The 26,130-nt window shown below is 35.8% G+C and overlaps 1 protein-coding gene across 1 annotated transcript in view; it reads left to right on the forward strand.

Moving 5' to 3' along the window:
• The first annotated feature begins 1,462 nt into the window (after nt 1–1,462).
• LOC149770132 (uncharacterized) overlaps nt 1,463–26,130 on the forward strand; it is a 72,374-nt gene continuing 47,706 nt past the window's right edge. Inside the window, exon 1 of the mRNA XM_089949346.1 lies at nt 1,463–1,719. The gene's annotated coding sequence lies outside the window, so the exon portion shown is untranslated. The remainder of the gene's footprint in view (nt 1,720–26,130) is intronic.

Genomic DNA, 26,130 nt, shown 5'->3' on the forward strand with positions numbered 1-26,130 from the left:
TGTGTGAAAGAGAACACTTGTCATTTCCGATCAAGATGAAAACAAACCAACATATTAGACGAAGAGAACTCGGAAGCCCCTGTTAAAGCCTCTTTTACAATATTGCCATTCAACAATATTAATTAACATTTAATTTAGGACCAGTTTTTGATTTTATGATCTAGTGCATTTGTTGGCAATGGAACTTAGCACAGTTTGCAACTAAATTGTAAGTAATGTATATTCCATTTACGGCTTGTAAGGACCATTTGGGATTAGTTCTGGAAACTAAACCTTATTTACACAGCTTGATAACCCCCAAAACTATACAACTACATATTGTAATTTTAAATTGAATGAATAGTTCTTGGTAAAATATATGCATGATAAGTAAACGGAACATATGAATACTGTTCATGACTTTCTTGATAAATACTCAGTACTCAGTTGCCCTGGCAACTGGCACGTGAACACAAAACTGATGTCACAAATAAATGTTAAACATCTCATACATACAGTATGCATCATATAAAGGCAATTGGAAAGGGGACAGAAAATAGCCCTTATTCACTATAGTCCTTTAAAAAACATAGTAAAAGCTTGTAAAGATTTATATATAAGGACGTTATATGAGATGGAGCTGTATTAAGATTATTTTTTTCTATACTTGAACGAAATTATTTAAAACAGACCAATAATTAATTTAAATGTTTTAAAATGTAGCACATGTTCATGTTATAATTAAATCAAGAAATAGATGTATTATTATTTCAGAGTTATCTTTTAAAATCTTGATTGAGATATTTTCGCACATTTAGTTTCTTTGGAAATTTTGTGGGAGAAACCGGTAAAATATATGACTACTGAAATACGTCAATATATGAAAATATAATAACCATCAACCTTCTCAAACACTTCATAAACATTTCTCAAAACGAAATTGTAATCGTTGGTTGCATATGAGTAGATTAATGTATCAAAGATCCCGACTCTTTCAACATGAATTATATCAACCTAATTTCTGGCGTTTTATCAATTACAAAATCTGGTGCATATATTGTTTAATTTTGGAAATAAATGTTTATTAAAAACGGAACACTATAGAATTTAATTTTTTTTCTCGATATATTTTGATTGTCTTGCATAGTTTTAAATATGCCGAAAAACTCTCAAATGTGTGGATCATAAACAATACCGCCCACAGCATACATACTCCTAAATTAACTTTTAAAAACAGGCTTAGGGGCAAATACAATTATATATATATATATATATATATATATATATATATATATATATATATATATATATATATATGCATACGTAATATAGGAGTTTCCCAATTGTTCCCCAACATGTGTGTTTCATTTATATTTGATCCCTATTAGTTTGTTGTATTTCAAGCGTACTTTTGTAATCACTGAAAGGAGATTCGAAGAAAAGTTTACTTTCGATATTTATGTAGGTCAATTAAATTTTAAATTCATAGTCTAGGTTGTAAGCCTTCTGCAGATCTTACGTCTACGTACTGGCGTAATATTATGCAGATGTATTGACCATATTAAACACTTCTAAACCGCATTACGAAAACTTAAGATACTATCATATAACTAATTTGCATGGAGAATATAGAATTAGCATACCATTTGGTTTGGCTGCGTATCGCGTTATGCGACATAATGAGCATATGTCAGCCTCGTTCTGGATAATATGTTAACACGAAGCGGAATATCACCGACGGTAAGTACATAATTTTACAACAAATTCGCTTATTGGACACGTTACCACCCTAATATATTACGTATGGAACCTTTCACCTGGATAGCGACGGTGTCTGTACTATAATACACTGTACTGGTTTTGATTTTCTTGCTGTTTAACGCCATTTATAGCTATAAGATAGGCTTTACATGGCTACCAGTACATTTGGTGGAGGAAGTTCCACCGACTTAAGGTAAGCTACCATATGCCGGTGGGTAAATATATGTTATTTTAAGTTAAACAAATGCACTCAGCTAAAACTCTAAGAGTTAGACTGAGTGAACAGTGTACTCTGCACCCGATATTCTGGACTTTGTTCATATAAATTTAGGAATTTACTTAAATGCATAATTGAAACATTTGCTGAGATGTTTAGTTCTCCTGATCTTTCAACACTGGGTTATGTTAACATCAGGCATACTGACAATACGGATTCCATTTGTAATTTATTTAGGCAATATAGCTGTTATCCAATATCAAGGTCACTATATCCAATTTCCGTGTATCTGGACAGTGATGTGTAAACCTACTTGTCACAAAACATGGCAAGGAATACATCATTGTTTGTAAGTCAATTTATATATCAGATGGTGCCGATCCTTGTCATTCACATTGTTTATTTGTACATTTCCTGCTCATTTAAAATATTTGAAATTTCACAGTTAGCCCATTTAATAGCCAATTGTATAGCTAAGGGTAAAAGTTAAGTATACATTTATGTCATCAGGTCTCAGAGGTAGGAACAAAATATAAAATTATCCAAAGTATGAAATGTCAGAAAAGAGATAATTGCAGTTATATATATATATATATATATATATATATATATATATATATATAGCAGTGTTATCATTTGCACGATTATTACTTTTTCTTAGCTAAGGTATAAAGTACGACAGCAACAACAACAGTAACTACTACAACTATTAGTAGTAGTAACATTAATAATACGTAATAGTAGTAACAGCAGTAATAATGTCATGAAATAAAGAATCAATCTTTTAAAAATATATTTCTTAAATTAAATAGTACTGAATATCGAAAGGGCGTTATTGGTTACCATGACTGACTCATGTGATATCCAGTTATCAAACCATTATCCTTTGTGGTTATCCTTATTAACTGTCTATTTGTTCATCATTCGGTGTATATTTCATAAGCAAAGCACCCTATAGGGAACCACCTACACCACGCTTGGAGTTTTTATGTTGGTGTCTTTGTGTGTACTATCCTGCAAACTATCTTTAACCATTTAAGATGTTGTTTTGTTAGACAGATTATTAGCACATGATTAGAAAGGGCTTGAATAACGTATTGCTAATTATATGTTTTAAATATGCAAAACGTTGCACAACCCGTTTTATGTTTCTTTTTAAGTAAAATTTATCTTTTATGTCTATTATTTTGACTGATTAAAGCACCCTACTTCAAATTTTTGGACACATATTTGAAAACAAACGTCTTTCCTGTTTAGACAATTTAAAATTTGGACTGTTACGTGTCTATAGAGAAGATACACATATCAAACATATCAATAATAAATAAACACACGCTCATAAACATATCTAGAAGTTTTAAAAAATGATATATTTGTATTATTTTTATTTGTTAGCATACAGTAGTAGTCGGAACGCATATTAGTGTCTGATGAGATTATTTATAAACTTAAGTGGTATATGAAAACATGTACACTCTGCTGTGATTATATCCTAAATAAAGATATACATTAGTAGTACATTATATATTTGTTTTGAATTGATGTTTAGAAGATGTTTTATGTAATAATTGTTACGCAAGGATTCCTGTAGGAATGAATAGCAATTTAAACTTTACGAGCCTTATTTAGGAGACAACAATCTGTGTGTAACACCATACAGCAAACACGTGCTCGATCTAGTTTTAATTGTATTTTCGTATTCCCTGGGAATTTAACAGTACCCAAAATCAACCCTTTCGTATCCAAAGGTGTAAGTATTAGAGTTATCTTTTGACCTGCATCGATTCGAAAAAGAAATATTATATAGAATCTTTATTGCAACAACACACATTTCTCTATATCATTGCTATCTAACGCCAGGGTGCGGTTACAACTGCTAGGAAATGACCACGCGGATAATTATAGTATGGTTTTAAACTGATTCATAGGGTTGACCTATATTTATTTTCTTTTAAACAATCTGCTCATTTACCTGAGTTTGTGTTGGTGGGGTATATATAGTTGCAATGTGAATGAGAAAGAGAAGTCATAGAAGTAATCCAAGCGTACCTGACATCACTTTCACGACCGCATCTGGAGCACTTAAACGTACATCGTTGATAGGACATATCATAATGAAGATTATTACAAAATTTATTCGGTTGCTTTGAAAGTCAAATGGTTGCCGTGGAAGGAAAGAAAACAACATTTGTGGTAAAACAGATTGATAAACAATTCCTGAAACAACTTTCATCATCTTTGGCCGAATATTTGTGAAAAAGACGGGAAACATAGTCAGATCGAGAGCCTATTAGGAACGCTGTTAAAGTGCAACTTTGGTACGTCATACCTTATGAAATATTCCTTCCAAGTTGCGCTCCAATTAGCTAAGAAAATGTGTAATGTTCAAAATACAGAGACAGGGCACCCATCGGAAAGGTGCATTTTATATACAGTCCAGATGCTCAACGCATCACTGAGCTTACTACAAAAATATGTTGTAGCCAACGTTTTTTTCTTTATACTGAATTAATACACTAAAACAATCGAGTTAATAATAAACAAAGGTATGCATACAGTTGTAAGTTAAAATATGCTTTTATTGATGCCATTTCACAGACATTCGCTCGACCTCATGCAAAAAGCCTGGCTACATAAATGCTTTATTTCCCTTTGAAGGCATGGCATTATTACCCTTAGGTGTCTTTTGTCAGGTATACAATCTGCCCAATGCAATGCATACTTCATGGAATGAATATCTCTGATAAGTTGACAAAAATATAGCCACGAAAGACGGATAGAGTCAGCGAAGAATATCTGTTTTGTCTACATTTAGAAACTTTCGCACTTTCATTATTGTTGCTTATTAACAAGCAGGTATAATTGTCAAAATATAACCTAAGCCATATTAGATCCCTTTTTGTGCCAAGATTATAGACGGTGTTTCAAAATGCTTGAAACTGATTATCTTTAATGTCATTTTGGAGAGAGAGAGAGAGATAGAAAGAGAGAGAGAGAGAAATCTTACTGAAAACTCGTTTCCAATTTATATTCCACATGAATGTAATAGTTTTGTAAGTATCTAAGATTAAGCAAAATATAAGGCCCAGCATTCAAGTGTCACTTTTATATATGTGTAGGGGCAGATATCTCTAACATGTTTTAAATATTTCATATTATTTTCCTGATGATCTGAAATAGTATCTGTATAAAACATTTGCAAAATGCCATGGACACCATTTTTATAAAAACGGTTTAATTTGAGATCCATACATTTTCTAAGCCATATCAAAATGAAGACCCGAGTATAACTGGTATGCCCTTTGACCCCGCAGATTTTCTGTACAAGGGGTATGAGCCAACTGTAACTGTGAAGTTTATTTTCATAACCCGTAGCTTAATTGTATGATGACATGAACGGTCGATAGGTGGGTCATTTTTAGTTCACACATCAGTTTCACTTTGCAAGCTGGATGATATTACCGTTAATAGCGCATGCGCTATTAAATGTATACAGACTTAACAGCATTCATAAGTACCATGTAATTTGGATAAACAAAATATACATATATAACGAACATACACATATTTGACAGTATCTGCACGACATACATATACTTAATGAGATTAAAACATTATTGAGAACTCATCAATAATATATATATATATATATATATATATATATATATATATATATATATATATATATATATATATATATATATAAAACACCACATTGTGTATATGTTAACGTTTAATGGTATATAAAATATTACTGACCAACAGGAGTAAGACGAAATCGCCGTTAATAAATTATGAATTCTTTTTAAAAAGCCCTCTTTGAATATTGTAGGTGGCCAATTGTATAATAAAACACTTATTAGCTGATCGTAAACAACATACACAGATTGTGTGCTTGAGTAATAGTAAAAAGATTTATTTATTCTATATATATATTTCATAAATAATATTAGAATGTTCACAATGGTTTCAGGAGCCAGTTTAGAAGAAACATAAAATTAGCATTGGGTTTTGCACACCTTTTGTGAAAAATGACGAAAGGGATTATGTGCCATCCTGGTTGAAGACAAATTATTGAAACGAAGCATGATTACAACAAACGTATGCTTACTGAATCGAGTTTTAAGAAATAATTTTCTCCTTGGTTTACACTCAGTATATAGCCTCAATAAATTAAATTAGTCATTATCGGGAAGGGCTGTTGTGTTTGTTAACTTCTCCCTAGCTACACAGTACAATCGTAACGTGCACTCATTGCTCCGAATCATATATTCTGAAGTGGATGTTGGAACTGTCTTTGTTGAAACTTGCTCTTGCTACGCCCACCCCCGCAGATATATATATATGTGTGTGTGTGTGTGTGTGTGTGTGTGTGTGTGTGTGTGTCATTATTTATACCTGAGTATCATCGAATATTTTAATAAGTCATATATGTTGTGTTACCTACTGGCTTACCCAGACAGTATAATAATATTAAGATGATATTATCAGTTAGTGATCTAACTGTGCAAATAACGACTTCCGCTCTCTCTACCGTTACGACTACAACTATAAGGTGAAGTGACAGGAAAATAAAACATTACCAAGATTATAGTTTTCTGAGGCACGTGTCAATGAGGGTTACACCTTGCCACATATTTTAAAGGAAATCTTGTGTATATTGTAAATTTAATTTTGATGTTGAATAACGTGAATGTGAATGTGATTCAGTACACATATACAAACACCCATACTGCAAAAATAGCAGCACCTGGTACATTTACGTTCTGGGTGATATTAACAACAATTTCTTTACATAATTACGATTAATATTTTATAAGCCTATTTCTCTTTCCAAAAACTGCACTAACACAAGAAAACAAATTGTAGAAAGGTTTTCTTGGCAGTAGGTCACTATATATAATGAAGCGATGTCTTTAAAGTACAATTTGACCTGTTTCATTCCGAACTGAAATATTACTTTATTTTGAATGTGTTCATCACCTTAGTGAAATATGTATTTCAGATAATCCATTATATTTTATGAAAATTATATTTAGGGATATATTGTCTATTATCATTGATTTATATAAATTCTAAATCTGACCCTGTTGTTTGAAATAATGCATGAATTTTCTTTTCTTATCTCGGATAAATTCTGTAGGGAAACATTTGTTGAGAAACAGCATTATATAATAAAATGTCGTCGCAAATTTCCACTAAGTGCTGCTGAAGTTGTAATTTCTTTTTATCGGCTGAAAGGCATATATTGCATTGAATTATTCAAAGTTAATTTGACCTTCATATATTGAGAAAATAAATGAAAATATTTGTTTAGAAGATATCACCCAAAGTCTGAAATTTGCTTGATATTAATCGACATTACATGTTTAAGTCGTTTCAGAAGACCTATTGATATCACACTGAAAATGTAAATGCTGAAAACTATTCCATGGGGATATATTTTGCAATGACAAAATACTGGCATCAAACAAAGTCTGTTTAAAAGCTCAGAATACAGACTAGTTATGTTTATTACGTTATTATTAATAAACATGGAATATATCAAACTTATACAAAATCATCAGTGTTATAAAATGATATAAATCTCAGTAATATTGTGCACTTAAGATGTTTTCTTTTCTTCGCATGTATTTCAGTCAACTCATCACAGGCTTCTTTTGGGAGACTCTGATCACAGGGAAATCATTGTGATCATTGTGACATCTTCGCTACCTAAAATGAATCGTTATCTGAAACTGAGCAATTTATTTTGGAGTCAACGTGCATTCGCAACAATTGCTATTTTTCTGTATGGTGACGAACTGTAACATATTTCATTCAAACTGATAAAAGTAGTTCTCATGTAACCTTTCCTTTTGTATTCATTCATTCCTCATTTCAAAATTTACTTAGCGAATTAAAAAGGTTATTAAACACAATACGTCGAAATGTTGATCTGTCGCTATAAAAATGGTGTCACGTTCATCTGCGTTTCACCTCCTTTTAAGATTTTCTTCTGTGGAGAGCTTTCGGGTGTTTTTTTTTTATTGGCATGGGGAATCAATGACAAATGGGAAACACGTACAGCATGATCAAGTTTCAGATGTACAATGTATTATCCTTTAAAATACATGCTTCCGTTGTATAAATGAAAACGTCGTGACCTTTTTGTTTGGTCGCATATATTTGTTCAACTGGCAAAACAGCTTCGCTTCGCCTTTTGACAGATTACATTAAGTCACAATAGTCAATTTTGAAAGAGGGCAACGTTTGCTTGATTTTTAAAGTTCAAACGTTTTGCGTTACAAACAAGTCAAATAGGAAGTTAACATCAAATATGTCCTAACAGAGTCAACATTCATTGCTACATGTAAGTACCAATATTTTTATAATCGACAATAAACAGATAATGATTTCACTGTACGTATATATTTCCATAATTTGGGAATTTCCTTTCTTTCTGGTTTATTTTCGTTTTAACCAAACACATTTCGTAATGATGGGTAGCAAAATGTATAATTGGTAGACGCAAATTGGCTGTAAATTTCGAATTTCTGATGGGCGCATTAAAAGTTTAATTTGATACACAATCGTCCGCTCTTCATTACATTTGATTTGTTTCTAGATTCCTTGATCCTAAGAAGAATCACACACACACACATATATATATACATATATATATATATATATATATATATATATATATATATATATATATATATATATATATATATATATATATATATATATATATATATATATATATATATATGTGTGTGTGTGTGTGTGTTAGAGTTTTTTAATTTCGGGAAGATATTCTGTTTAATAACTGCATTTTACTTGGGTGCTCTACCGCCTGTTAATATATAAATATAGAGCCTACGTCCCACCAATAAATTGTTCAGATCTATTTCTCGAAATTGATAACCGATCCTGTTACGAATGAACAAATATTAATTTTGAAAGCCCTCCAAAACATCAATTTGTATTCTGTTTGAATAATCGATAATTTTATATCTTGAACTTAACATAGATCTTTGATAGCTACATAGGTGTGGAGACATTGTTGAAATCAAATCAGGCATACTGTTGAATACTATACATGCATAGATACATTTACAGGAAACCTGATAAGATTTCAATTCAAACTGGAACACATTTATTATGTGTTCGCAAACTGCCTTAAACTCAAGCCCTAGGAACGAGTGGGTCAAAATGAGTCTTTGTGAAACTATGTTTGTCAATATTTAATTGGTATTAATAACAACTCTCATAGATAAATGCATATGGTATTCTCAAGTTTTCTTGTTACAGGGATCAGACAGCTATCCTAGTTACAGTGTCTACATAGTTACCTTGCAAGTTAGATTTTGATTGAAAGAGTCATACAAAATTTCTTAGCAAAGGAGAAAGGGACAACTTCCATCGAAAAACAACGTTTTTGGTAGGCTAAGTTGAATTATTATTACTTCACTTGGCAGCTCAACAAGAATTTTACCCGGTACATTGTATCAAGCCCTATTGGCATTTAAGGGATGTGGTTTTGATAGATACTCGTTATCGACAAGTAACCAATACCCCGTTGAATATATAGGTTCGACGTCATGTGAACACACATCTTGCATTCAGATTAATATATATGGTTCAAACTGGAATATTTATAACCAGGATAGATTAATGTGAAAATAATTTGCTTATAACAGATACTACGACTCATGGCATTGCATTTATACTTTTCTTAGAATACGTCAGAGATACCCAATGAGGTTGATACATTTGTAAATGTAATGGAATTCCTGCCTTAAATTGTAATGTAGGTTTGCATTGTAATAGATTCATGCCAGTCATTCTGATTATGATTTAAATACTAAAGTTCCTTTGCAATGCTGTATTGATTAAAGTTCCTTTGCAATGCTATATTGATTAAAGTTCCTTTGCAATGCTATATTGATCAAAGTTCCTTTGCAATGCTATATTGATTGACACGTCTTACCTTATCCATTTACTTCTGTTTTAAACGTTTATGTCATATATGTGTCATGTAGAAAACTCTCATAACACCATGCTATGTTAGGTCAATATTACATAAAAAGTTCTGCGTGGCTTTAGGTTGATTCTTTCTTCAGGATTCGAATATTTCAAAATAACATAGATTACATTCTGAATACATCATTACATGTTTCTTCTTTTAAATAAGCACATTATGTCATCCACTTCCTGCTTATTATAAGAATTTAACATATCATAAATAAATGATAACAGAATGTAGCACATGACAACCTCATTTTGGATATATTATTGACTTGAACTATAACGTTATACCGACATAAAGTACAGACTGCATTATAATATTATACTTTCATTCGAATTCTCTCTCTCCCTTTCCATCTTTCTCTCTCGCAAAACAGTCACTTATTGTCCGTTGACAGTGACATTTGCCGTCGGTACCCGGGCCTCGGGGAAAATACATGTGCCGATCGATTGGATCGCATTACGACCGATATCTGCACGCAACACTGGCTTGTACACCGCTTCCCGCTTAGCTTGCTGCGAAACATCGCGTTTTCTATCTACCGACCGTCTGCCTTCAGTGGCTATCGCGACTCTCTTGACTGGTCCTTTCGCTTAGGACAATAGGGGGAGATATGACCCCACTCCTTGCAAGTGAAACATTGCTTGTCCTTATGCCTTTCCTGGTTATCCTTACCAGGTTTTCCCGATTCCCTGGGTTTCTGGTCATTGACCCGATTCCCACATTCTGTGAACCCTCCCGAGCTTCAGCGAATAAATCCGCCTGTGTGACCATGTCATATATATTGTTGAAGGACTTTTCCCCTCAAGAACAAATATAACTCCTTGCCACAAGTCGGTAATAGTTGGTCTCGAAGCAAGAAATGGATAAGATCCTCAGATATCTTAACTCAAATATCATAACGACTTTACCACATTCCACCCATCGCTGCAAATAATTGCACGTCCTACTGACGAACTGAGTGAATGTATCGCCTCTCTCGGGTTTGCTATACTGTAAAGTATTGTGAAGGACACACGGTACTAATTATACGAAACAACTGTGAACCAGTCTAGAAATGGGTGAAGAAATAATAGAGTATTTACGGGTTTGGTGGTCCATAATTGGTTAATAATGAAAATTAAAATTTTAGGAAAAGTATCTTTTGAGAGCTTATCCTATATGTAATGTAAAAAAAATATAGACAAATTTCTACTGATGCAATTTTGGCATTTTTATAGGCTTGACTCAGGAGTACTCAATAATGAAACTAGTACCTGATTCATTTGCTGCAGAATCAATAACACGTGTTTCATGCACATGTATGTAAACAAAATGCCGCGGGTCATATGGTGTTCTCCACACATAAGCTTGCACCAAGGTTAGATGTGCATGGAGAATTATAGGTCTCATCATCAGCACCCAGAAATTTTAAATTATTGAATTTTGAACATGATGGTGTTTCCATATGTTTACTATTGGAGTTGAATTTGTACCGTGTGTCCTATATGCGACCTATACCATAATAGGAGCTTGTTGTTTCCATGGTTACCATGTGCATTTAGAGTATCATTTTGGTAGTTTTTGCATCTGACAATCATAATGGAGTCTTTTTGTCATGGTTTGCATGTGATTTTGGAGAAAAAATCTATACAAAAGACAGATGGTGATGGTTTTATACACTGTACAGTGGCAGTAGATAGCTCAGGCCATAGGGAAAAGAGCATAGTATGGCCTGATGGCAGAATTTCATATGATGGTGCCCACAGATTGGCATATATGGTTAAATACCATTTAACGCATGCAACACTTCCCCAAAAGGTGGTGGGGGAAGATTTTATATGTAAGCCACTTATGTCACAATCATTTATGTATCAATACTGATCATTTAACTTTAGAGACACACTCAGCAGATCAAAGCAGAGAACATTGTAAAAATCAAGGACTGTGCAAGAAACTGCACATGCATTGCCTCATCCTGTAAATTGCATTATTATATGTCGAGCCACATTGAATATCAATTATATCTGTCTTATTTCTTATCATAAAATTAAACTCCTTGACACCTATTCTATGTTCAGCATATTTCTCATATTGATACATTACATTTTTTTGGCAAACAGTATTGGAACTTTTCTACATCCCTTTTGTTGAGGGAGCAGGGAGGGACATTTTCACTTAAAATAATAGTCTTCAACCCTTCATTCCCAATATAAGTCTGCAAAAGTCCTATCTGTATTGCAATATTTACACAGGCAGTTTTTCTTCCCCATCCTCTCTTCGGCATCTTTTCATACAGTTGAAACATTCTTGATGTATAACTGCGTGGTGAATATATTGCTCTCTCCCACCACACCAGACCTCTTTTTTCTTCATGTACCAAGTCCCATGGTAGAAAATATTTATAGTCAGGGTGTTGGAACTGGTGCTCTCAGAACACATTGCCACTTCTCAGCATTTTTTCTGTGTGCACTAAGCGATATGTGTTTTGTTCACCAGATATGTTATTGTGAATAGATGAAAACAAGCTTCATGTCAGAAAAATGGTTTCATATTTGAAACAAAAGGTATTTATAAAACTAACATTGCTCTGCACTTACTATCAAGTATTAGTAAGGAATTATTTAGCTGTAAATTAGAGCTTGCTATTTGGTTTGCCAAATCAACGTGTATTACCTCCCCTTTGACTGTAATTGAGTGATTGCAAGGTTTGTTTTGTTTCTCTTTTGTTCAATAATTGATGCATTTTATTGAGTTTTATATTAAAAAGTAAGTAATTTAACACTGCTTATAGTGGAAAGTAGCCACAGTAATGATTTTAAGACTTTTTCTCACCTTTTTATGAGTTTTGGGTAAATGTAGGTATATATTTATGTATTAGACAACTTGAATATGCAGTTCAATTCTATTACTTAAATTTAACAAGTAGTTTATGCAGTGATAAGTTTTATCAGTGTCTGCATATTGCATAGGAGACATGGACTTGTCTTGGCATCGCAAAGTTTTTCACACATTTCTCTACCTCCACTTTACTTAATAGGTTGAGCCGCAACAGTTTGTAATACACTTTCTGTCTCCAAAATCAATGTCAGCATTATAGGAACTTTGGATAGCTTTTTCAAATTTGTCTCTTGTTGTCCTTATGTAACAGACCTCATGTTGCTGTGTCTTTTGGGTTGATGCACATTTTCTCCCTTGTTGTGGGGAACATTACCAGGCTTGAAGAAATTACTCTGTCTATTCTTTGCTTCCTTACCCTTCCCCATAGTTTTATACTAAAAAGTAGCACTCTGTTATTTAATTATTCAGTATAATAAAGCTTATGGAACTTTTCTTTGGCTTTTTCACCGTTTTATTAAGATTTGGGGGTGATGAATCACATGTGATGATAGTTTAAATCAGTTTGGAATGTCAGCAACTCTTGATGCTTCATGGGAGTGTATTTGTTTTAGTCACAAAAGGGCAATGGCCTCTTATGATTTTGACCTGTCATGTGGCACACTTATTTGTTTTGTTTGATTGATGTGAATAGTGATGCGCTGCATCTTATTTCTGTGAGAGTGAGCAAGAAAAGAAATGCAATTTTGAAATTTAAAACATTTAAAACTTGTCTTATAGTCCGTGAGAGATGAAAATACAATGCGTCATTTAATTTGATAACCTGTGATGTCATACTTGCTGATGTCAACATGCTTGTGTTTCTTTTGTGTAGCATGCATGCCATAGAAACATTACATGAAGATACGAAAGCATAAAACAATTATTTTAATGACAAGAATAAGCCACTAATAAGTACAATACAACACAGCAACATGTAATGCGGATGCAATTTAGCTATAGACATTGGTATCACATAAAATGTTATTGCACTATTATCCATGCACTAGCATAGCCAATTGTTTCTTACAATTATGCTCCAATATCAATGAGTAAAATACAACTTTTTCTAAAAAGTTTAATAAATCTGGTTATAGGACATATGGTACTAATTATACGGAAGAACTGAACCAGTCTAGAAATGGGTGAAGAAATAATAGAGTATTTACGGGTTTGGTGGTCCATAATTGTTAGTAATGAAAATTAAAATTTTAGGAAAGTATCTTTTGAGAGCTTATCCTATATGTAATGTAAAAAAATATCGACAAATTACTGATGCAATTTTAGCATTTTTTACAGGCTTGACTCAGGAGTACTCAATAGTGAAAGTAGCACCTGATTCATTTGGTGCAGAATCAATAACACGCGTTTCATGCACATGTATGTAAATAAAATGCTGCGGGTCATATGATGTTCTCCACACATAAGCTTGCACCAAGGTTAGATGTGCATGGAAAATTATATGTCTCATCAGCACCCAGAAATTTTAAACATTTAATTTTGAATATGATGGTGTTTCCACATGTTTACTATTGGAGTTGAATTAGTACCGTGTGTCTTGAAACCCTTGCTCGGTTAGCTCTTATTTTTTTCAGACGTGCATCTTTCAACGCAAGGTAATTCAGCTAATTGGCCGCAGATAAACGCGAATACACGTCTAACGCTTTACCTTTCAACAACGCGCGAAGATGAAGCGAAAAATCTTTCTTCCATGTTTGTACCTTGGCGTACCTTTCGAACCTGTTCAGATAATTATCCATGTTATCTGTATAGTCTTCAAATGGGGGCAATTTCGGACCTCTCAGTTTAGCATCATACTCCCCCTCCTTTTTAGTTTGTAATAGCCGAGAATTTCTTTGATGCTCCCTCTCCCTATTTCTATCCTCTATTCCTAAAGCTTCTAACCTTACTTGTTTTTCCCTTTCTAACTTCCGATCTTCTACTTCTTTAAGCAATTATATCTTCTCCCTCTCTGCTTGTTTTTCTAGCTCTATCGTCCCCTTCTGTAATTCTGTCTTCCACCTCTCAGCTTCCCTTTCCCATTCTATCCTTTCCTTTTCGGCTTGTTTTTCTAATTCTATCAACTCCTTCTTGGTTTCCCTTTCTATCTTTGTTTCACCCTTTTCATGTCCCTCTCCTTTAACCTTTGGTCCCTTTCCCATGCCTGTTCTTCACGAGCCTGTTTTTCACGAACGAAATTTCTAAGGCACTCCCCCTCATATTCAAACTATTTCCCCAGTTCTACAAGTTCTCTCATTGAGGACATTTTAAAAGTTCGGTGTGAACAACTTAAAGTGCAGTATTATGCAAAAAATAAAGTAATGTTATGTGTCTACTCAACCTTACAGTCTTCTCAAGAGCGTCTTAAACATACAAAGGAGCATACAAGTATAATGAAACAATATTAGTGTTCCGTATCAGAAATGATCCCACTCCTGACACTATTTGTAACAAGATAACCGGGTTAACAAGATAACCGGGTGGGATTTCCAGATTCACAACAAAACTTTTTACGATGATATAAATACAATGTTTAATAATGAATGATTTGAATGAGCAACTAATTATGAATATGTGCGTGTATATATAATCCAAATATTTGATTTTAATTAACATAAGAAAGCACAGACTTAATGAAAAATACAGATAAATTACTTTACAAAATACAAAGACAAGGGGTGAATGGTTCACAACGATTTCACAATGAAAAAGATGGATATAGTTTACTTAGCTAGTAAACAATGTAGAATTTTATTCATGTAGTGAAATGAATTCACTCAGGTAGTGAAATTATTGTCATAAAAAGGGACATATATACAACTTATCTTTACACTCCCGAATAATACAATGGGTTTTACGAACCCCCAAAATTAGCTAACGGCTAAGTGATTATATGTCAGGAGATACACTCCGTCATCAGCACAATTTTGGATCAAGTTCACATGACTTTGGTGCACTCCTCATCTGGATTGTACGTACGAAATCCACAGAGACAGGTTCTCCTGACCTTTCATCAGTTGGTGATGGAAACATAAGACATACTTAAAACACAACTGCACAATTCATTTGTGGGCATAATAATCTATTTGTATATAAACAGCCACATCCGATACAGAATGAAGAGAACAGGTCCAAGAACAGACCCCTGTGAAACACCACAAAATATATCAACTGGGCTAGAGTGTATTCCATTTGCAGATATAAGTTGTTGACCAAGTAGGACTTGAACACAGTAAGGCTGTATCATGAATGCCAAATACATGCTGGAGACGGTGAAGTAATATATCATGGTCTATTGTGTCAAATGCTGCAGACAACTCAAGGATGGTGAGGACTGTAATCTTTCCGCTATCCAAAGCAGAGAGAATGTCATTAACTACTTTTAGAAGAGAAGTTTCAGTATTGTGTCAAGGGCGATATGCAGATTGTACATTGCTAAAAAGACTGTTTGAATTTAGATGAGATACAAGCTGGGATAGAACAACCATTTCTAAGATTTTTTTATATGAATGGGAGATTTGAAACATGGTGGTAGTTCTTTGAATCGTTATGGTCTAGTGTTGGTTTCTTCAGCAGAGGGTTTACAATGGCAGCTTTGAAAAATGATTGCAATTACCCGGATGAGAGAGAGGTATTAATAACATCAGTTAGTGAAGGCAATACTGGATCTAAGCACTCAAGCAGCAGTGATGTTGGAATTGGATCAAGTTCACATGACTTTGGTGCACTCCTCATCTGGATTGTACGTACGAAATCCACAGAGACAGGTTCAAATGCAGCTATCGGTTGCTGCTCAATATGACAGTTTATTTTTTATTGGAAATGGAGGAATATACATTTTCTTTGAGATCAATATTTTCCTTTTTTAAAACTCTTCTGCTTGGCTTGGAATAATTTTAAGCATGCAGAAACATTCACAAATTGTGTGTCCCAGAACGATTGCAAGCTAAGAGAGAGAGAGAGAGAGAGAGAGAGAGAGAGTAATGATGATGATGATGATGTGCCTGTGTTAAGTCCAATCCACTTAGTACCATGACATACCTATATACAGCTTACTAGTTAAACTTAATTGTCTCTTGACGAGAGCATATTATGTACGTCATGCTGCACATAACTGAATTTATATGACGAAAGCAGTTGCGACTCATTTAAGGCATAAACAAGCATATTTCTTGTATCCAACTGTTATGTTTCCATTGAATTTCACATCTTTAGCTGTATTTAGTTTCACTAATTATTTGTAATCACTCAACAGATTCGAAGAAAAGCCTACTTTCGATATTCTGTAGGTCAATTATACAGTACAGCCTTAATCTAGTTTGTACACCTACTGCATATCTTAAATACACGATTAGGTCTCAGTAGTTTCATAACGTTACGCAGATGTATTGACTATATAAACGCCTCTTATTCCGATTATGAAAGTTCAAAATAATGTCACGTGACTATTTCGTAGGTAACATATAAAGTTAGCATTATGTACGGTTTCAATGGGGGTTTCATGTTACGCGAAATAATGAAATTTTCACCCAGTGTAAGTACTGATTTGTTTTAGCTCTGTCTGAAACTACCATTCGAAACAATGGCAACAAGTCCATTTTTTATATACACAAGTTATGAATCTACTTATATTATGAGCTTAAACTTCTAACGGGTAAAGCGGTCATGTCTTTGTCAAGATCCTTACACTAAAATTTTACAAAACGGGGTGGGGGAGGGGCTAAACAAACGTTGTTATCTGCCAAACAAAAGCCGTCAACTGTAAACTCTAGAAGAACGTATATTTATTGTGACGATGTATATGTCATCCGATATCCTCGTTATTTCATGTTGGCATACTGTCATGCAGCAAATTAGCAATTGTTATTTCCCACCAGTAATGCAAGTCATGATTAAATATATTTTTTTACGAAATCATCGATGTTTTTACATTTAAATCTGTAACTTTTACTGAGATGTTTTCGTTCTCCTGACCTTTCATCAGTTGGTGATGGAAACATAAGACATACTTAAAACACAACTGCACAATTCATTTGTGGGCATAATAATCTATTTGTATATAAACAGCCACATTTGTCTTTCTGTTTGTTGCGGCTGCCAAAACAAGAGATCCTGAGTTTGAAACTCGCAGCAGCATAACAATTTTTCTAATATAATTTTTACCTCTTTTTAAGTTTTAGCTCAGTCTTTCTTTTAAAATCGATCTTCTCAATTTTTTTATTTTTTTATATACTTTTTTGAGTACTAGGAAGGGCAATCGAGCCTTTTCACAACACGCGTCTTGAAAGATTACAGTTCATGATATCGGTTGCTAAAAATCAAAATAAGTCTATCACTGCCGAGTGAATGTTCTTTATATTGGCATGGAAGTGGAGGTTGGCGTTGGAAAGTCTGAATAATATCATGACATCATGTATATTTACTTTAAGTATCGATTAACAAATAAGTGAATTGAGAATGTATCGTTCTATAATACTATGATCATCATTATCATCATCATCATCATCATTTCCCGATTGTTAGAAAAATAAGACACACACAGCCAAACAAATAAAATATATCTCACTGAAAAAGGTTTGATACTAAAAGTTCGTTTTTAAATGTATTATTTCTTAATTTGCACCAAAACAATTTATGCAAGTCTTTTTTAAGTCTTGACAATATTTGCCAATGCTTACAGTTTAGCTATCAAAGCATATTTAGAACTATGTAGTTTAATTAAACTATAACTACATTAAGTAGAAAGACAATCACTATCCTTGCAGATTCAGATTAGAAATACGGCAGCCCGTCCCACCTTTTCTATCCAATTTTAATTTAAAACAATATGTCTCCTTGGTCCCATTAATACCAATGAACATATTTTAGTCTCTGGTGAAATATGCTTGTCTTTGACTAACGGACTAATGCTAGTTTCAAACCCTAAAAATGTCTACATAAACTACCTTTCTGAATCCTGGATCTAAATCTGCCAATTATCCAAACAATTTTAATTTAAACTAACATTATTCTGTTGTTTTGATATTTTAATTTAAAATAACACTATTCTAAAGGATTGGGATTTTAATTTTTAAAAATATTCCATAGTTTGGTATTTTATTTAAAATAAAATGTTAATTTAAGTAAAAATAACATTATTCTTTGAATTGGTATTTTAATTAAAATAACGCTATTCTATAGTGTTGGTATTTTCATTTTTATGGATACGATCAATTTTCACATTCAAAATAAGGTCTCTATTCCTTGAAACTTTATTCTCAATGACATGCCATTTATTGCAAAATGCAATTTCTTTTTTTCAGAATTTATTCCTTTCATTACTGTTTTCGTTTTCTCTGCTAAATAGTCGTAAGTGTGGTGAAAATTAGTTTCTGATATTTTTAAAATAAAAACATCCCCAGTCCCTTCAGTGTTTTCGGAGAGCCGTAACAAATTGTGAAATGTTGGATGATAACATCACACTTACACCTATTTCTTTAACTGCGATGCCACATATTTCCTGCAAATTAGGGCGTTGGGACGCGATTCTGGCATGGCCGTTTGTGCGCTGACTGTATCGTCGTTCAGATGTAAAATTTATTTTGATGGTTTGACGGCTAAACACTGTAAATCCTCTACACAATAATTGATATGCTTCTCAATTTCCGACATTTTGATTGTTTGCAAATCTCCAAGCAGTGATCGCCTCGTTTTGGAATTTCGAGAATTTACAAGGGAGCGTTATTTTCGACTATTGTGAAACTAGTCCATTTAGCTAGTACTTCAAATATTTATTAATGTATCCAGTGTCTAGGTTTCTATACAGTGATGTAATCCTACCCTCACAATACATGCCATGAAATACGATATATTACGTTTTACTGGACGATATAATTATGTTGAAACTCACAGGTGCAATATATCTGACCAATGATATAAGAATTAATTTATTTCATGGAAGTGAAACATACAATTCTATGAAGTTTCTAATGTACGAAACGTGATAAATAAAACATTCCAGAAGAGAAATACTTGCACGAGAGAGAGAGAGAGAGAGAGAGAGAGAGAGCAGCAGGGGGGGCGAATCCGACATTTTGTCCAAACGTTATTTGGCTTAATTGATACTTTCTGCACTCAGCGGATCCGGTGTCGTCAGCGCCTGGTAAAAAAAAACGACCTCGTCGTCGAGGGGATCGTCCTGACGTCATTTGGTTTAATTAATACCTTCTGCGCGTCGATCCCCAGCGTCGTCAGCGTCCGGTAAGCACAGCGACGACCGCGTCGATGTCATCGCCCCCCCTGCTGCTATGATCTTACAAACAGAGTGATCACTAACTCCTCCTCTTGTAGGTCAATTAGGTTATTTGACTGATCGGTAAGTCTGAAATTAATTCTCGTTAAAAACCGATTATGGCATCGCATATAGACCGGATTAATCGGACTCTCAATGATCAAAAATCCCGGAGGGGCTGTTGGTGAAAATGAATAAAGGATATATCCCTGTTGAGCTTGATTTGATTGCTTGGTATCCACCTGGTAACTCCCTTCGATAACATCACACACTAGATTGATCGCTATCACTGATGCGATATTTACGTTGTACGGGGCAATATGCCTACCACCATCTCCGTTATCGTGTTTGAGGATATAAGTTGATGGACCGAGAAAATCATTAAGAGACTTTCTTAGTTCTGGCGCGTTGTATCCTGGAAACTTGAAATCGGGTAAATCGGCTTCTGTGATATTATACTCGGTTAGGAATTTTTGTTTACTACCATCGCTGTTATCGGATATCATTTTAACGACTCGTTCATTGATATATTCCATGTCTGATATAAGTTGATTTAACACCTCAACGTGTTTTCGTTCTTTTGTTTCCCGTAGCTGTTCTAGTTGTAATTGGTAATAATAATCAATCTCGGCAAACATATCAGTGATATCACTTAAAATAAATGTTAATATGGCGACCGATTCAGTAGTTTCCTTATGCTGAAAATACCACTGCATGATATTCCTGTCTTGAAATAAAAACCAACTGGGTGATAACGTGCTTTTTATAGTAGATAATTTATCTAGATACCGGGGGGTAATTTCATGATACGATTTCGCATTCGTGTGCAAGTCCTCGGGTGGATTCTTAGGCCATCCTAGTATGGTTCTTATTGAACTGTTATAAATATCAACCATATACCCCGGTGTGCTTATTTCAATCGTCGACGATAACGTCGGTTCATGAACCGTAATAGCGATTTTTGATTCTTTTCCTGTGATCGATTTTATCCTGCGCTGAAATTCTCCATTGATTTGTTCTATTTGGTATGACCCAGTTGGTATTGTAACCTCATTCCAGTCTGGGGTCCCATCGGGCTTATTTGTCCATGCAAAAACCAGCGAGTTATTAGGTTGTTGTCCGTTAAATGCGTCCGCTCGGATATTAGGCCAACTGTGATATATTCGCAATTTTGCCAGCGTTATTTCCTTCACTGGAACCGGCGACGGGAAGTTCACACTGAATTCTGGCTTCGTTGACGTTATCGATATCATACTTGTTTGTACCGGAGTGGTGTTCTCCGCGATCCGCTGAAGTAATTGAGACCCTTCGGGGTTCAGCGACATTATTATTATTCGTTGTTTTTAGTGTCTAATTTCAACAACCAGGTGGTTCCGACTTCCAGTTAAAAATCCTCGATTTTTGACATCGCGGAGCTATACAACTGGACCATCGTGGAGAATTCAACATCGGATATGAACAAATTATCAATCGATAACGAGATCAACCCGGATAATTTCGAGTACGCGTCGGATACTATTTGATGTTTTACTGTATACTCGTCGAGTTTTTTCTGAAAACACGATGATATCTTTTTAGTGATTGCGTTGGCGACTCCAGCAATTGTTGTCATCGCGGAGATAGCGATTGGAACAGCGATCGGGGCTATCGTGGTCACCGTGGATAAAATAACACCGGTACCGGCTACTATACCCGACACCGAGTACACGACCGCGTCGATGGTGGTTATTTTTCGACGGTATTTTTTTATTTTTGCGCGGTATTGTTCGGAAAGCGTTTTCAAGTTCGCGGAGAACTCTTTTGCGGTATCGAATCGATATTGATGTGACGTCGGTGATACCTCTGATTCAATTACCCTGGTGGTCATTTTTATTTTAAAAGAGCTAGTGTTTTTAATTACTTAGATTCGCTACAAATTCCACATACCATGTGATGTTTGTCCTAAATAGACTGCTATCAACGGCCTTAATTACAAACCGTTCAATTGTATCCTTGTCAATGATTGTTGACACTGTATTGTTAAACCCGGATGAACTCGACGATGATATGCTAAACTGCATCGCCGAAATCAATGTCAATCGATAAATGCCCTTAACAGTTGCGGTGATATTTACTGTATTCTGTGTAGGAGTCCAATCGAATGATCCATGCCGAATTGTGTATACTATGTTGATGATGTTCTCATGAGGGATTTTTATTTTTTCGAATCGCTCTGCTACTCTCGGTAGTCCGTCTTTAATCGCTTCAACATCAGTTCTGATTGTTCCTATTTCCTGTGTATGCCCGTCTATACTTTTTTTGTTCGCTGCAACATTAGTTTTGATCGTTTCTATTTCCTGTGTATGCTCGTCGATATTTTTTTTGTTCACTTCAGTATTAACAGCGAGTGTATTTATTTTCCTTACCCACCTGTCTATATTCCCTCTGTTCGCTTCAACCTCGGTTCTGAGCGTTACTATTTCCCCTGCACGCGCGTCTATACTCACTGTGTTCGCTTCAACCTCGATTTTGAGCGTTATTATTTCCTGTGCATGCTCGTCTATATTCCCTTTGTTCGCTTCAACCTCGGTTCTGAGCGTTGCTATTTCCCTTGCATGCACGTTTATACTCCCTGTGCTCATTTCAACATCAGTTTTGATTGTTTTTATTTCCTGTCCATACGCAGTGATATCATTTATAGTTGTTGTAATCTCATCCAGCTTGACATTTTTTTTACCAAAGAATTTATCAAAGTTGTTATCGATCCTGTTAAAATTTTTTCGTAACGTGTAAAATTGACCCGACAGCGTTGTAAAACCGTCTCGGATTAATGTTATCGTCGATAGATGTTCACCCGGTTTGAGTCGTCCGTCGCCGGTATACAACGCGATAGCGTCCTCGGCGGCATCACGCTGTCGTGTTAAAACGTCATCCAGCGACACATTACTGGATTTCAATTTACCCTGGCGGTCTTGAAATACAACTATTTCACCTGGGTCAACACTGGTTAAATTCAACGTATCAGCGATTTCATCCTCGATTAGTTTTTTTATGTCATCGGTGGCGGGCGTTTCCGTGGGCTTTTTCAGCGCCGAAACCGGTCGTCCCCAAATATCAATCATCGTTATTGTAAAAAAAAACGGCGTTTCTAACTAACCCGCCGGGCCTCTACGACCCCACTAGTGTATTCGTTTACAACCACATGAGGTGGTTTTCGCGATGATGAAATCGCCGCGAGTACGTTCAATACCTCACGGCCGCATATCGGCGGGTCGCTTAACTGCTGTGTTGGCAGCGTGGAATAAAAAACCCGGGCTGAACACGTCCGGATATACCGCATGAACTCGTTCGGCGGGGCTAACCCGTATGAATCAAAATAGACGATCGCACGCGGATCAATCGCGTATGCAACCCAATGAGTTCCCGCTCCGGAGGACCCATCGAGATTAATTATGCCGGTTTCAATATTCCTTGGTGCCGCCGGTAATTGATCCCTCATAAAAACACCCCTGAAGTTTTTTATCGCTAGCGCGTTTGCGGCGTCTATTAAATCAAAATTAGACATGGGAGTCAATGACTCCTGAGTCAATAAACGGTTCCCGGTAGTCTTAGACCCTTTCCCGAGTACCATGAATACGGGGTTCCCGGTAGTCTTAGACCCTTTCCGGCCACGGATCGTTTTTTTTTATAGCCTTTCCCGGTTGCCTTCTTCAATGCCATCCCCGCCGCGGTACCAACGGCCCCTAACGCAGCCGCCTTAGCCACTGCTGGGGCCGCCGCGGCAATCAATGCCGGAATCGCGGCTAACAACGGAAATATCCCACCGGTCTTTTCCATGTCTTTGATCGCTGCGGCCGAGAAATCTATTTGAACACCCTTTTTATTCTTCATCGCATTATTGAAATGTTTTATTTGACGCGCCGTCAACGATATCTTATGATTACCACCTGCCATCTGTGACGGCTTCAGCGTTATTGTGGTCCCGCATTGTTTAGCCGACTTTGATCGTAATTTCTTGACTTGACCATCAGTCAACTCTACACTGACGACATTATACGACATTTTATTGTAAACGCGTTTGTGCTTTCAATTACATGTTTTCCACTGGTGCATCAATGATTCTCATTCGTCCACCAACACCTTCCAACAGCATTGATTTATCGCTGAGAATGACAGCAACCGCTCTATATTCGGCAATACCACCAGGACGTTGCACACGAGCTCGGAAGTGTATATCAACGACGGATTGTCTCGTTAAATCGAGATGTTCCAACGAAAAATAATAAATCGGATACAGGTTTTTAAAATCAAGTTGTGATATTTGCAAACCAGTGTCGACGTTTTGATCACGACCCATATATGACAGCAATCGATGATACACACGTGCGATATGGTTGTCACCGTAATTGAGTTGTATATCCTCGGATGGTTCCTGCTGTCTGTTTATTCTCAACGAGACCTCATTGACACCGATTTGATCAAATATCATATGGCTGCGTTCTTGGGAGCCTAATCGCGCCTTATTCTGTAGCGCTACAAATATATGACGCGGGGCTGAAACACCCTGTTTGGATGCCAGGTGCCATGTAAATATACCATCCATATTATCCTCTTTAGCATCAGTGGTTACTGTGAGCCAACTCAACAGTGATTTACCACCTGTCTCCATGAATGAGAGTAATCGCTGTTCTGCGGTGATTGATGGGGTCATTACTGGCATCCACAATACTATATTCTTTATATTGACCTTACCGTCGGCAACACCAGCATCATGCCAGATTGCATCATTATCATTGCCCTTTCGCACGAGTACTACTGTATGCTTAGCCCCATAGATGACTTTTCTGACGTTTCTGCAGAATCCGAATATATGATGCAGTGGAATCGCGCATGAAAACTGTCGGCGTTGTCCTTGCAACATCCCTACTCGTGTTGCAAACCCTAGATTGTAATTAGTAATAACATTTATGACATCGAAGCTCCCAGCTGGTCTTACATACCCGGCCGGTGCTGGATCAACCGCGGTGGCATGTGTTGCCTTTACCCTAGAAAACTGATTGTGTTCAGCGTTATCGGTAGTATCCTTCGCAAACATCATAGACGGACCAGCCGACCTTGTATAATCATCTGAGTATCTCGCTAGCCCGATTATCGTCGTTGCAACATCAACATCGCGTTCTATTGATTCAATTTCTCGCCCGTCAATGAGATATTTTGCGCTCTCAAATAACGCCATTACGCCGTTGTTGACAAAACCAACTCGGATAGTCGGGTTGTTGTCGTATGGTGCATTATCGGCAGCATTTGTCACGAGTTCCCCCTCAATTTCGATAAACGCTTCACATGGCAGAAAGTATCTACTGGTATCTTGGACTTGAAGTTCAATTCGCGATCGTAGATTCGGTTGCGTTGCATAATAAGAATAATATTGATAATCACGGACAGAATCATCCCTGCGCACTGGGGCATCCATATCAAACGCGGGATCAGCGGTTCGCGCAAACATTTCTATTATTTATCATGTTGATATTTTCAATTGCGATTTTTTCGTCGTAGACCACTTCCCGCTATCGCGTTCATGAGCGCGTTAGTGGATGACTCAGCCGCCAACGACTCTAGTTTTTCTTCCACGGCGTTATTTATTACTTTACTGACATTTGCAGGCATCACCGTCGTTGATGGCATCACCGGTGGTTTCTGTTTTTTTCTTGAAAATCTCTTGGATTTCACCAACGACATTAGTTTGTCCCGCGCGGCTGAAAGCGCCTTTCCGGCAACGTCTCCAATAGCACTAATACCCTTATCACGAATAACATCAATAGCCTTCATTCCTAATTGTTTGGCTAACGGCGCTACTTTTGGAGCCATTCTTGTAAATAACCCCGCAATGGTGCTACCGAGACCATCTCCATAGTACGCGCGGTAAACAGGCAATCGCGAGTTTACCACGTAGACGAGTACTGGTTTATCGTGGTTGTAGTGTATGATCATCTTTATTATAAAAACACCGGTTTTTCAATTAGTGATTGTGATCACCCCCCCCCCCACCGCCGT

Source organism: Sinohyriopsis cumingii, unplaced genomic scaffold (assembly GCF_028554795.1).
Source record: "Sinohyriopsis cumingii isolate HCF-2022 unplaced genomic scaffold, ASM2855479v2 utg002662l, whole genome shotgun sequence".
NCBI classification, from domain to species: domain Eukaryota; kingdom Metazoa; phylum Mollusca; class Bivalvia; order Unionida; family Unionidae; genus Sinohyriopsis; species Sinohyriopsis cumingii.